Below are 14,624 nucleotides of genomic sequence, written 5' to 3'. Positions count from 1 at the left end.
TAAAGCACTTTGGGGTCCTTAGGGACTAGTAAAGCGCTATATAAATACAGGCCATTTACCATTTACCATAAATGGGGCTCGTCACTGGCCCCAGTTGAAGCTTCCCAACTGGCTTGTCTTTCTTTCAGTTGTTTTTTCTTTCTGGCAACTAAGGACGGGTTTGGTTCGTTTTCACATGATGAGGCAATGTGTCCGTCCTCACCACAGTAAAAGCAGTACAGTGCAGTAGGGTGCGGTTTTGCATTGGTTTTAAACCTTCTTTTTCACGGGACAGGCCTCAACTTTGGCATTAATTGTCTTGCACTTTGACTTTGATTGCTTGGGCTGATTTTGTTTTTGGTTTTCCATTTTCCAACTGTTAAGTTGTGCAGTGTGCACTCAAATCAGTTAATTGTTTCTTTTACACATCAAAGTCTGATTCACTGCTACTTATTGTTTGTACATTTGACATGACCCATTGCTTTGGATTGTTGGGGCCAGGTTTGTTCTGACCAAGATGTTGTCTCATACTGCCGACTGGCACTTGCTTCTTCTTCAGTGTGTAAAAGCAAGAGTAACTCAGAAAACGAAGGTGGACTCTCCTTTCTTTCTCCTAACTGGAGGTCACTGATGAGACTGTCCTCCCAACAGCCACGAAGGAACTGCTTTAACAACTGCTTGTGAAAATCTGACGCACTGACACCCCTGTGCCGCATAGCTTTTGTCAGACAAACATGTAATCTTTGCAAATAGGCTGATGGTCTTTCTCCTTTATTTTGAAGCGTGTTCATAAATCGCGCATAAAGCTCATCACCATCTTTGACAGCTCCAAATGCAGTCTAGTACTTTCAGGTACTCAGAGGGTTTAGCATCTAGGCCTAAATGCTTTGTGATATCTGGCAGCAAAAGGCTGTCAAATATTCTTTGTGTGCAGTTCAAGTCAGAAATGGCTGGGTCATTTATGAGAACTTCAATACTTGTGCGCCATGTATTGTAATCTGCTTCATTGTTTGGGTGGGGGATGCGCCCAGAGAAGGCTCTAAACCTACTTGGCATGGGCGAGTGTGAAGGCATTTCACTACTGCGCACTACATGTTCAACCACTACTTGCTGGACACTCTGTGGATTAAGCTCAAGTGTGGGATAGAGTTGTGTCGGCAAGTTAAGATCAATCAGGTTTTGGTTTAAGGTTGGGGTCGGAACCTTAGACTGTGAAGAAGTTCTCCTTAGAACCGAGAAGCTTCTTCAGTTCTACGGAGAAGAAGAAGCTTCTAGGATGAGGGGTGAAACGTCTTCGAGCAACTTAAAGAAGTCCAGACGCTTTTCTTTGCAAGCTCCTTTGACTACGATGACCTGGATGACTGAGAACCTTCACAGACGACTCTTTAACTACTATTTCCATTTTACCAGACTTCGGTTTTGATTGTTTCTTATTGTTGCAATATTTAATAAGATGAGTCTCATGCAGTTCCACAATATCTCCTGGCTGCTGGCTCACAAATTGCAACACCAATGTGTCTCTAAACTCTAAGATCAATAGTCTTTTTTTTTTCTTCGTTTTGGTACATTTTATCCAAGCCATACTTAAATATGGGTTACAAATGCATTTGTATACAGCCCAAGGTTGAGCTGATACGCTCTCACTGGACTGTTTGATATTATGATGAGAATGAAGGTGTGATATTGATGTGACACAAGAAGCTAGTGAGGAGGTGGAAGGCGAGTGAAGTAAGGTGAAGAACTGTGTAGATGGTGCTAAACCCAAAGGGCATAGTATCAGTCCCACTGTTCGTGACATAAAAGGAAGTGGCAGAATGTATCCTGCATAACTTCAAGGTGTGAAGATCGATGACAAAGTAACATCCAAAATACATACAGTATGATAGGTTCTTCATACAGTCCAGTATAGAATCTGTTATCTACCTGAAAATGTAGGTCCACTCATAATTGTCAGCAGATGACCAGAAGCAACTCAGAGTTTTCACAGATAATGAAAATAGAGTGGTATTTGACCAGAAGCTTGAGTTCAAATAACTGCAGGCGAACATATGATAAGCAAAATTGCAGTGACTGACTGAATGTGTAGGAAGGGTTTTATTTATTCTCTCTCTCTTTTTTTTAAAGGTTTTTTATTTTTTATCCCTATAAGGATAGGACGGGGATTAGAGAATGGGAAAAAATCCTTATTGTTCCATGTGGGATTTCCTGAGCATGAGCATCAGATGTTGACAAGCTGCATTTCTATTTTTTATTTATATTTTTTAGAAGTGATGGTGAATTTTGGACACAGTCATTGTTAAAAACTGAAAAAAGAAAAAGACAGACATATGGGGAGACTGATTAAAGGAATGAAAAATAGATCTGTCTTTAGAGGATGTGCAGTAGCAATGGCAGCTCTTCTTTCCAGAGTCCACTTCAAAATAATATACAGTCACACTGCAGTTGTGTGATAACAATAAAAGTAAGAAACAAAATGCAATAGTAAGCTGATGGCAGACACAAGAAAGCAACAAAGTCAAACTGGTGTGAGGAAATGTGGAGAATAGATACAGATGACATAAAAGAAGGAAAGCTCATCTCATTCCTGTCTGCAGATGTAAGATATATGACATTCAGGCTGGATTTCTGGCTAGCAGGGCGGAAAATTCCATCTGTGTCCACTGAGGTGCTATCAAAAAGCACAACTACGTTGTCTCTCTCTCTCTCTCTCTCTCTCTCTCTCTCTCTCTCTCTCTCTCTCTCTCTCTCTCTATCTATCTATCTATCTATCTATCTATCTATCTATCTATCTGTCTGTCTGTCTGTCTGTCTGTCTGTCTGTCTGTCTGTCTGTCTGTCTGTCTGTCTGTCTAGCTATCGTCTGTATCCAGTAAGGATCCCTAATAGTGAAGCTATACCACATCTGGACGTTGATGGATTAAGAACGTCCGTGTGAGAAGTGGGCTACTGGAACAAGAAGGCACAAGTGGGAAAGAGATGAAAATAGTGTGCTGTTGGCAGCTGCTAGTTGATGACAGACACCCAGAATGGTCAGAAAGTCCTGATCCCCAAGGACCCCCATAAGGGACTGGCCCCATCCAACTACTGGCCAGTAACCTGCCTCAGTACCACATGGCTAAGATGAAGAGGCACATGGCTCAATACACGAGTGGGGCACAGAAAGAAATTGGCAAGAATACCAGAGGAACGAAACACCAGAGAAGAAGACAGAGAAGTCATCCAAGACTGCAAGACTAGGCTGACCAACCTGTGCACTACCTGGATTGACATCAAGAAGGCTTATAACTTGATGCCCCACACCTGGACCCTGGAATGTCTAGACCTATACAAGATCAACAGGACCCTAAGAGCCTTCATCAGGACCTTAATGGGGATGTGTCAAACAACACTGGAGGCTAACCACAAGTGACCATCAAGTGTGGGATATAACCAAGGAGATGCTTTGTCCACACTACCTTTCTGCATAGGCCAGAATCCTCTCAGGGAAATCACAAGACTGGGTGTCTGTGAAGGTTCTCAGTCATCCAGGTCATCGTAGTCAAAGGAGCTTGCAAAGAAAAGCGTCTGGACTTCTTTAAGTTGCTTGAAGACGTTTCACCTCTCATCCGAGAAGCTTCTTCAGTTCTAAGGTCACATGGTGGAGAGTCCCAGATATAAACCTAGTGGGAGTAACCCCCCCACAGAGGGACAAAAGGACCCCCTGATGATCCTCTAATCGCCTGAGCCAAGGTGTGAAACTGGGCGTGGGTCCCAATCAGCCAGAGTTTCGGGTGAGCTCATTGTGAAACCTGGCCCCACCTTATCATGCGAATTCCTGAGGTCAGCTGGCCCAGGATGTGAGTGGGCGTTAAGGCATCTGGGAAGGGATCTCAAAACTGGATTATAGATGGCAGAGAGTTGGTGTCGTAAACCCCCGCCTCTGTTCAAAGATGGTCGCTCACAGTGGACATAGATGGCTTCTTTCACTCCTCTTTCAAACCATCTGTCCTCTCTGTCCAAAATGTGAACATTGGCATCCTCGAAAGAGTGTCCTTTATTCTTAAGATGCAGATGGACTGCTGAGTCTTGTCCTGTGGAGGTGGCTCTTCTGTGTTGTGCCATGCGCTTGTGAAGTGGCTGTTTGGTCTCTCCAATGTAGAGGTCTGAGCATTCCTCGCTGCACTGTACAGCATACACCACATTGTTAAGTTTGTGTGACATCAGAATGTGACATCAGAATCCGAATCAGAAGACTTTATTTATCCCCAAGGGGCAATTAAGATACAACAGAGCAGCATGATGTTGAAGATAAGGACAGGGCATAAACAGGCAATAAGAGTGAGATAATAAATACACAGAATATACAGTATATACACAGTTTTAAAATTACAGAGTTTTTTTATGTATTTATTTATGCAAGTTTCAAAATTTGTTTCAACACGACTGCACTCCTCGCCACCACAGCAACATCTTTGTGAAATTTGCAGACGACACCACAGTGGTGGGGCTCATTTCCAAGGGAGATGAGTCTACGTACAGAAACGAGGTGGAGCAGCTGACGTCATGGTGTAAGGCCAATAACCTCCTCCTCAACACTTCAAAAACCAAAGAACTCATAATAGACTTCAGAAGGAAAAAGGCAGAGATCCAACCACTATTCATAAATGGGGACTGTGTAGAAAGGGTGGCAAGCTTCCGCTTCCTGGGAGTCAATATAGAGGAGAACCTTTCCTGGAGTGTGAACACCTCCGAGCTGCTGAAAAAGGCCCAACAGAGACTGTACTTCCTGAGAATTCTCAGGAGGAATAACATCACACAGAGACTGCTGGTGTCCTTCTACAGAGCCACCATTGAGAGTGTTCTAACTTACTGCATATGTATTTGGTACACTAGCTGCACAGGGGCTCAGAGGACAGCACTCCAAGGGATCATTAACACTGCCCCCACACTGGAAGTTCTACACAACGCCCACTGTTTTAAAAAGGCCCAAAACATCATAAAAGACACCTCACATCCTGGCCACTTCCTGTTCGAACTGTTGCCCTCAGGCAGACGGTACAGGGCAATCAGAGCAAGGACTAATAGACTCAAACACAGTTGTTATCCAACTGCAATAACACATCGGAATACTACAAAAAAAATGTCCATCACGCCACTCTTGTGTTAATCTATGCACGGTCTGAAGCATGTGTGTGGAAATGTATGTGAATGTTTTACTGTTACATCTTATTAGTATTTTAAGTATTCTATCTATTTTATTTATTGAATTTTATTGTTTTATTTATATTTTGATATTGCTAGGGATGATGCAATGATCGGGGACCATTCTTAATTTCGTTGTTCTCGTGACAATGACAATAAAGTTTCTGATTCTGATTCTGATTCTGAAAATTTTTACACATTCACAAACAGTGGGACAGAGGAACACAGACAAAGACAATAACAACAACAAAAAAAAATCAAAAACAAAACACAGGAACAAACAAACAAACAAACAAACAAACAAAAAAAACAGAGCAACAAACCCCACAACAGGGTACACGGCCAGCACTTATTAAGAACAGCAGAGAAGAAAAAAAAAGCAACTGGTATACATGTCAAACAACTCACAATCCAGTGAGTCCAATCCACAAGATCAAATACAAAGATCGCTGAGGAGCCGATAACAATTATGCAATAACAGTTATGGGCAACAGCTCAGAATGAAAGCAGTTAAAACAACATGGTCAGGACCCAGGGCGTGAACTGTCCTTCTTAATGTAGTCTATAAAGGGCCCCCATATCTTCCTGAACTTCTCCATGGAATCAGACGTAGAGAACCGAATTTCTTCCAAGTATAAACAGGAGACCATCTCCTCGAGCCACCTCTTGAAGCAGTGAGGGGAGGCAGATTTCCACTCCCCCAGAATCAGACGTTTGGCAATCACCATACCAAACATGAGGGCCTGTTGAACAGCAAAGGGAAGTGCCAAGGAGTTGCCGGAGCAGCCCAGGATCACCATAAGACAGTCAGGATACAGTTGCCTATCATAAACAGTGCTATAGAAACTAAAAATACTAGTCCAAAAGGCTGTAAGCGTAGAACAGGACCAAAAAAGATGGCCAAGAGTACCGTCCACAAGTTTACATTTATCACATTTGGGGGAAACGTTAGGAAAAATCTTGTTCAATTTGGTTTTGGAATAGTGCAGTCTATGGACAACCTTAAATTGAATTAACTGAAGCTGGGCGTTAACAGAGCATAGTTTAAAACTAAAAGATTTTACAGTAAAATCAGCCTCCAATAAACCACTCATACTCAAGGAAACTGTAAACATTTTTATTCGTACAAAGAAATGTTAACATTAGAGAACATACTGTGAAAAGAAAACATATACAGGATTCTGTAAATGTGAACAGTTATAAACACAAACAAAAAACAAAAAAAACCCCCCAAAAAATCTAGCCTACCATACTGTAAATAAAGTTTCAGAACTATAGTACAGTAATATTTTCAGTGGTCGCCATTGTCACCCTCTCTTTCCTGGCCACCATCCTCATCCCCCTGGCCACCGACGCGCTGCTCTCTGTCAGGCCATAAATTCTCATCCACATCGCAACGGATATTTTCTCTTGCGATGCAGCGAGGGAAGAAACGGCGTGAAAACAAAAATTGGAACAGGACCCTCAGTTCATGCAGAAGATTTTGTTCAGTGTTGAGGCAAACTTTTATGCGAATGGCAAAGTTAACAAACAAAACCACCGCTATTGGTCTGACACTAACCCACATTGGATGGATCCCTCCAAGACTTTATTCTTTCATGAGTTATTTACAAGTTTCTGAACAATTATAAAATGTGTTTAATTATACTGCCCATTGTGTTGGATTGTCAATGCAACCCTCTTCTCCCACTCTTCACACACTGAGAGCAACACCGCAGGAGAAATGCCAGCACAGGCATCCAGTATCCGTAGTTTCAGGTGCTGCACATCTCGTATCTTCACACCATAGACAATTGCCTTCAGATGACCCCAAAGATAAAAGTCTAAGGGGGTCAGATCGGGAGACCTTGGGGGCCATTCAACTGGCCCACGATGACCAATCCACTTTCCAGGAAACTGTTCATCTAGGAATGCTCGGACCTGGCACCCATAATGTAGTGGTGCACCATCTTGCTGGAAAAACTCAGGAAACGTGCCAGCTTCAGTGCATAATGCATTATCATCATGTAGCAATTTCAAATATCCAGTGGCCTTGAGGTTTCCATTGATGAAGAATGGACCCACTATCGTTGTACCCCATATACCACACCAAACCATCACGTTTGTTGTTCCAACAGTCTTGGAGGGATCCAGCAAATGTGGGTTAGTGTCAGACCAATAGCGGTGTTTTGTTTTTTGGTTTTTTTTTTGCCTGTCCCGTTTGGCTCTTTTGCCATCAGAATTATTGTCTAAAGGCAAAGAAAGATGCCCAACGGATTTACTTTACCAAATTGACCATCCCAGCCTTGCCATAATGGTCCATTTGATTCACCTTTTATTGTTTATTTTATTTTCACTTACTGAATACGGGACAGACTTGACTGGGGGAAAGAAGGGGAGAAAGAAAGAGGGAAAGAGAAACAGCTGAGAAGAGGGACGGGGGAGAAGGGCAAAAAACAAAAACCAACAGAATGGGCAGAAAAAAAAAAGAAAAAGAAAATGCATATATCAATCACCTGGGTCACCTGCTGAGAAAGAAAAAAGAAAACAAGCAGAAGAGAACAAGAGTAATAGAATAAACAACATCACAATGATATATGGGAATATGACAGTAAATACTAAATATTAAACATTATTGTGCAGCACATAAGATCAACAGAACACAGTGTGCTTTGAGGTAGGAGCCAAAAAGGGTGTAGTTTGTGGGTGTGATCACCCGTGTGTACACATGTGAGCATGGACGCGCTTGTTTTTTTAAAAGGTTTCTTCATGTAATGATCTGCTAGAGGGTGTGGGGGGGCCACAGCCCCGTCCTCCAGGGCATGAAGCAGGTATGGAGGAGATCAAAACTCCAGACATCCAGAGGCCCCCAGAACACAAGAGACCAAGGAAGACTAACAGTGGGGCAGCCACGCCACTGTCCCAGAAAGAGCTGAGGAGAGTCCCAGATGAGGGCTCACTCAGCAGCCGTGGAGCAGAAGCCAGGGGGAGTTGCAGTGACGCGCCCATGAGCTCCGCCGGCAGCCAGCTGTGCCTGAGTGACCGAGCCCCAGGCCGAGAGGCCGGGGGCACCCCACCTCCGAAGTGGCCCGAGCGAGCCCCAGGCTCCAGGCCTCGATAAGCGGCCGCCAAGGAGTGAGCCGGTGTGTACCTGGACGCCCATCCCCAGACACAAAGAACCACCAACGCACCGATGTCTGAGGGAGTCCGCCACTGGCAGGGGAAGGGGTGATGGGGGGAGATAGGCCTCCAAACCTTGGAGGGCCTGAGATGTCCCCAGAGAGGTGGCGTCTGATACCCAACCTGATATATAGACACAGACATACAGGCACACACAGATACAAACATCCATTCCCACCCTCATGCTCTCATATACACTTACTCCACACTCAACCAACGTGGAGACAGACATAAAGAGACCCAGGTGGTGTTACCCTTTTCCCTGCGGTGGGGAGAGGCAGACCGCCCCGACTCCGCAGCAGCAGGGAGGCCGCACACTCCAGACCGCAGTCGGACGGCCAACTCCTCCTCCTAGCCCCGCCGCTCCAGCAGGCCGCAGAGAATGGGGGTGAGAGAAGACTCCAAACCTCCCTCCACCCGCTCATTGTAGTGTTGATGCATGTGTGTTCTAAGGTGCATTTAAAACCCAGGAGGGCATGGAGCTACCTGCCAGAGAGCAGCAGGTAAGCGCATAGTCCTTCCTGCTAGCCCTCAATGTCTACGTGTATTTAAAATTGAGAGGTGGGCAACGACGCCAGGGGTGAGGTGTACAACCTGATGGTAATTTGGATTCCGTGTATCGTGCCCACCCCCAAGATCCTATATGTATGTGTAATGAGAGTGTGAGTAATGTGAATGTCTAAGTTGTGGGATAAAATTGAGGCAGAGGCAGCCAGAAGGGGACGGGGGGGGGGGGGGGGGGGGTAGCCTCCTCTGCACCCTGGTGACATACCCCTACTCCAAGGCCCTGCATGTGTGGGTGGTTGTGGTGGAGCGGGAAGAGGGAGGCAGCTGGAGATGGGGAGGGAAGGAAGGGGGGGGGGCAAGTGACCCCTCCCAGGGGCCAGCTCCCCCGCTAACCCCAGTAGGCACCCCCATACTCCGTGACCCGCCAGGGAAAGGGGGCCCAGGCCCATCCAGACCGGGGCCCAGTGCAGCAGCGCCTCCCGGCCCCACAGAGCCCGGGACAGTCCACCCAACCCCACCACAGAGAAAACTGCACCCACCCCACCATCCACTCATCTTCCAGACTACATAAGACAATAGACGCCCAGGCTGAGATCTTCCTCCACCTCTCCTGTATCTCCCCCTCCTGCAGAGAGAGTTCCTGAAGAGAGGAAAGCTCCTGCAAGATGTTACAATCTCCCCCACCAGTTGAAGAGCCCCCCAGGTGGCTCGATGCACCGGTGGCACCCTGCGCCAGGGCTGGGCCCCCATGCACCCACCCGCCCACAACTCCGGCAACACACCAACCAGGACCCAAGCCCCCGAGGCCCAGCCAGACGGAGCGCCCCCAGAACCTCACGCCCATCCCGGACCCACCCAGGGGCAGCCAGGCTACCAGGTCAGTAACCCACGTCCGTCAGCACAGACCCTCCCCTAGCCCCGCTGCACGCAGCCACGAGGAAACAGTCACCTGAGAGCCACAGAGCTACCCCGGGTTGAGCCCCCCAAGGAAGATGCCTCCGGGGAACCCCCCGACGCCCTAAGCCTGTCCTTACCCCCACACCAATCACAACAGTGAAGGCGGGACCAAACTATGACCCCTCACCCCCACTAGGTGATGGAGCTGATCAAAGGAGCCCAGAGCAATTGATCTGATGTGGTGGCAGAGGCTGTATCAAGACTAATGTAATCGAATAGATAATTTCTATATTGGTTAGAATTAAGATTATTTTTATTTTTCCAGTTCATGAGGACTGTTTTCTTGGCTATGCATAGGGCAGTGAAAACCATATGGGCTATATTCTTTTCTGAAGTGACATTATCTAAGCTGCCCAACAAACACACTAAGGGGGAAGTTGGAATGTTACATTTCAGACACTTTGATAAGTCTTCACATATCTCGCGCCAAAACTTCTGAACTGGTGGACAGAACCAAAGAGCGTGGATATAATTGTCCGGTGAATTGGTTTGGCAGTGTGAGCAGTTGTTGGTAGACATAAAGCCCATCTTGAACATCCGATGACCTGTATAGTGCACTCTATGTAATATTTTGTATTGAATTAATTGAAGACTGGGATTTCTGATTAGATGAAAGGTTTTTAAGCAAGTCTGAGACCAGAAGTTTAGGTCTAAGTTAACTGATAAATCCGCTTCCCATTTTGCAATAGGAAGTGATATTGATTCATCTGTTTTAGAAAGCATTCTGTATATTTTGGATAGTAATTTGGGGGTTTTAAGAGTAAGAAATTGAACCACACTTGGTGGTGTTTGTAGTTCAACTTGACCCGGTTTAAATTTCTTTTTTACTATGGATTTAATTTGTTGATATTCTAAAAATCTTTTCTTGTTGATCCCATATTGTGTAACTAGTCCGTCAAATGAAATAAATTCTGTTCCTTCTAGTATATGTTCTAAATATTTGATTCCTTTACCACTCCAATCTGAAAAGTTTATCATATTATTGTTTTGTAATATGTCAGGGTTGTTCCAGATAGGTGTACGTTTGCATGGGATTAATGAAGACTCCGTCAATTTTAGAAACTCCCACCATGCTGTCAGAGAAGAGCTGATGTTGATGCTTTTAAAGCATTCATGTCGTTGGATGTTTGAGCTGATAAATGGTAGGTCTGAGATCTCTAGATTATTGCAAAGTGCTTGTTCTACATCTAGCCAAGGTTCATCTAAGAGGGTATGTTTTAGCCATCCTGAGATAAACTGAAGCCTGTTGGCTAAGAAGTAGTGCTGAAAGTTAGGCAGTTCTAATCCTCCTCTATCCTTGGTCTTTTGTAGTGTTTTTAAGCTTATACGTGGGGGTTTATTTTTCCAAAGGAATTTGGACATACATGAATCTAGAGATCTGAACCAATCTTGTGGCGGTTTAGTTGGGATCATTGAGAATAAATAATTTATTTTTGGTAAGACCATCATTTTTATAGCGGCAACCCTTCCCATGAGTGATATGGGTAGACATTTCCACCTAGCCAGATCATCTTCTACCTTCTTTAAAAGTGGGATATGGTTTAATTTAGTTAGATCTGCAAGCTTGGGAGAAACATTAATACCTAAATATTTTATATTTCCCGATTGCAGTGGTGTAGAAGAGGAATTATGGAGGGAGCAATTAATCGGTAGGACTGTAGATTTTGACCAGTTAATTGAGTAATCTGAAATTCTTGCAAAAGAGTTTATCAATTCAATCACCCCAGAGATATTGGTTTGTGAACTTTGGAGAAAGAGTAACACATCATCCGCATAAAGGCTGATTTTATGTTCCACGTTCTTGCATTTTATGCCCTTAATTACTGAATTCTGTCTAATTGCTGCTGCTGCTAGTGGTTCAATAAAAATTGCAAACAGTGAAGGGGAGAGTGGGCATCCCTGCCTAGTGCCCCTCAGGAGACAGAAGCTGGAGGATGTCTGGTCATTTGTTCTGACACAAGCTGTTGGGGAATTATATAATATTTTTAACCAGTTTATGAAAGAGGATCCAAAACCAAATTTGTGTAAAGTTGGAAATAGAAATTTCCAGTTAACTCTGTCAAATGCTTTTTCTGCGTCTAAAGAGAATATTGTAGTTTCTAGGTTTTTACTGTATGAGTAGTCTATCAAATTAAGTAATCTACGTGTATTTGTTGATGAGTGCCTACCTTTTATGAAACCAGTTTGGTCAGGATGAATTAAGAGGGGGGTTATTTTCTCCAGTCTCTTTGAGAGAGCTTTGCAGATTATTTTAAGGTCTACATTTATAAGGGATATTGGACGATAGCTTGAGGGATATACAGGATCTTTGCCTGGTTTTAGCAGGAGATTAATGTTGTAGAATTCATATTTGATGGAAGTCTGCCCCTTTCTTTGATTTCCAACAACGTTCTGTAGAAAACTGGTGCTAGAATCGACCAGAATTCTTTGTAGAATTCTGCAGGAAAGCCGTCTGGACCTGGAGCCTTATTATTGGGCATACTTCCTGGAGTTCACCCGGTGTCAGTGGTGAATCCAGTGCCATTGCTTGAGTGTCTAATAATTTTGGAAGAGTTATGTTGTCCAAAAACTGATCAATTTCTTTTTTAGATGGGTTTATTTGTGGTGAATACAACGTTTTATAGAAATCCCTGAACATGTTGTTTATTTGTATCGGTTCATATATTGTGTTCCCAGATGAATCTTGAACAGCACATATAGTTGTTTTTTCTTTATTTATTTTTAGCTGGTTTGCAAGAAATTGACCGGATTTATTACCATGTTCATAATTTTGTAAGCGTAGTCTTTGTACTAAGAATTTCGTTTTTTTATTAATTATCTCATTTAATTCTAGTTTTGTTTTGCGTATTTTGTTCAATGTTTCCTGATCATGGTGGGACGCGTAGGCTTCTTCTAGTGATTTGATGTTTTTTTCTAATTCCTGAATATTTTTTTTCTTTTTTCTTTTTATGTGATGAGAAAGAAATTATTTTACCTCTCATCACAGCTTTCCCTGCTTCCCATAGAACAGAAGCTGATGTTTCGGGAGTGTCATTATAGTCCAAATATGAAATGCTCCCAAAAATGGCTCCACAGCATGTAAAAATATAATATAAGCTCTGGCGGACTTGGTTCTATGGTAGGTCTTAAATGGTTAAGCGAATTGTCAGGGGAACAGTGGTTGAATTCACCCAGGATGAACTTGGGAGAGTGCGGTGATAATTGTTCCAGTATATACAGAGTGTTGCTGAAGTACTCTGTGGCTTTGGCTGCATCAGCTCTGGGGTGGATGTAAACCAAGATGATGAAAAGCTGTGGGAATTCTCTGGGGAGGTAGTAGGGGCGCAGGAAAACAGCCAGAAGCTCAATGTCTGTAGTGCACAGCTTCTCCCTCACAGTGACTGTAGAGCACCAGCTGTTGTTTACATACAGACACACGCTGCTACCATGTTGCTTCCTGGTGCGTTCGCGGTCTCTGTCCATACGAAGGGATGGTGAAAAGCCATCAATGTGCAGCGTGCTGTCACCGTCGCTGTTGTTTAACCACGATTCTGTAAATGTCAGAACGGAGGCATTTCTGTACTCATGCAGGTGGTTGACGCAGGCTTGCAGCTTGCCCAGCTTGGAGTGGAGAGACCGCACATTAGCAAGGATAATGGATGGGAGCGCTCGTTTTTTGTGTGTCTCCCTCTTGAGTCTGGCTCTCACCCTACTCTTCGTTAACCCCCTCCTGGTTACCTTGTTATTGTGAGTGTTTTGATTTCCGTGTCCACGCAGTATTTCCTCTGGAAAGTACTCATTGGGAGCGGAGCGGAAAAGCCGGAGTCCCTGGTGAGCCTTGGGGTCATGTCAAGTGTCAAAAACAAGTCCGAAAATCACAAAAATTAGGAAAAGGAAAAACGAAAAGGAAAAGAATACAAATCTACCGAGTAGACGGCGAAAAACAACAACGAACAACGTGTCACCTATTGTAGCCAACCTTTACATGGAGGAAGTGGAAAGGAAGGCTCTTGGCTCTTTCAAAGGAAGAGTACCCAGCCACTGGTACAGATATGTGGACGACACCTGGGTCAAAATCAAGACACAAGAAGTGGAATCCTTCACTGCGCACATTAACGCTGTGGATAAAAACATCAAGTTCACCAGGGAAGACACAAAGGACGACTGTTTGCCTTTCCTGGACTGCGCTGTGCACATTGAAGAGAACGGCAAACTCAACATCGAAGTTTACCGGAAGCCCACACACACGGACCAGTACCTCCTCTTTGACTCCCATCACCCTTTGGAACACAAACTTGGAGTAATTAGGACCCTACACCACCGGGCAGAACATGTTCCCTCTAAGCCTGAAGGAAAAAAGAAGGAACACACACATGTAAAGGAAGCACTCAAAACGTGCGGCTATCCTAAATGGGCGTTCTTAAAGTCAGCAAAGAGGCACAGAAAAGAAGACCAGACACCAGCGAGGGAGGATAAGAAGGACAGACGCAACAACATTGTCATCCCCTATGTAGCCGGTGTATCAGAGAAACTCAGGAGAGTTTTCTCCAAGCATGACATCCCAGTGTATTTCAGACCCAGCAACACGCTCAGACAAAAACTGGTTCACCCGAAAGACAAAACGCCAAAACACAAACTTAACAATGTGGTGTATGCTGTACAGTGCAGCGAGGAATGCTCAGACCTCTACATTGGAGAGACCAAACAGCCACTTCACAAGCGCATGGCACAACACAGAAGAGCCACCTCCACAGGACAAGACTCAGCAGTCCATCTGCATCTTAAGAATAAAGGACACTCTTTCGAGGATGCCAATGTTCACATTTTGGACAGAGAGGACAGATGGTTTGAAAGAGGAGTGA

Source organism: Astatotilapia calliptera, chromosome 15 (genome assembly GCF_964374335.1).
Source record: "Astatotilapia calliptera chromosome 15, fAstCal68.1, whole genome shotgun sequence".
In the NCBI taxonomy this organism is placed as follows: Eukaryota; Metazoa; Chordata; class Actinopteri; order Cichliformes; family Cichlidae; genus Astatotilapia; species Astatotilapia calliptera.
Note: the sequence above shows the minus strand (reverse complement) of the source record.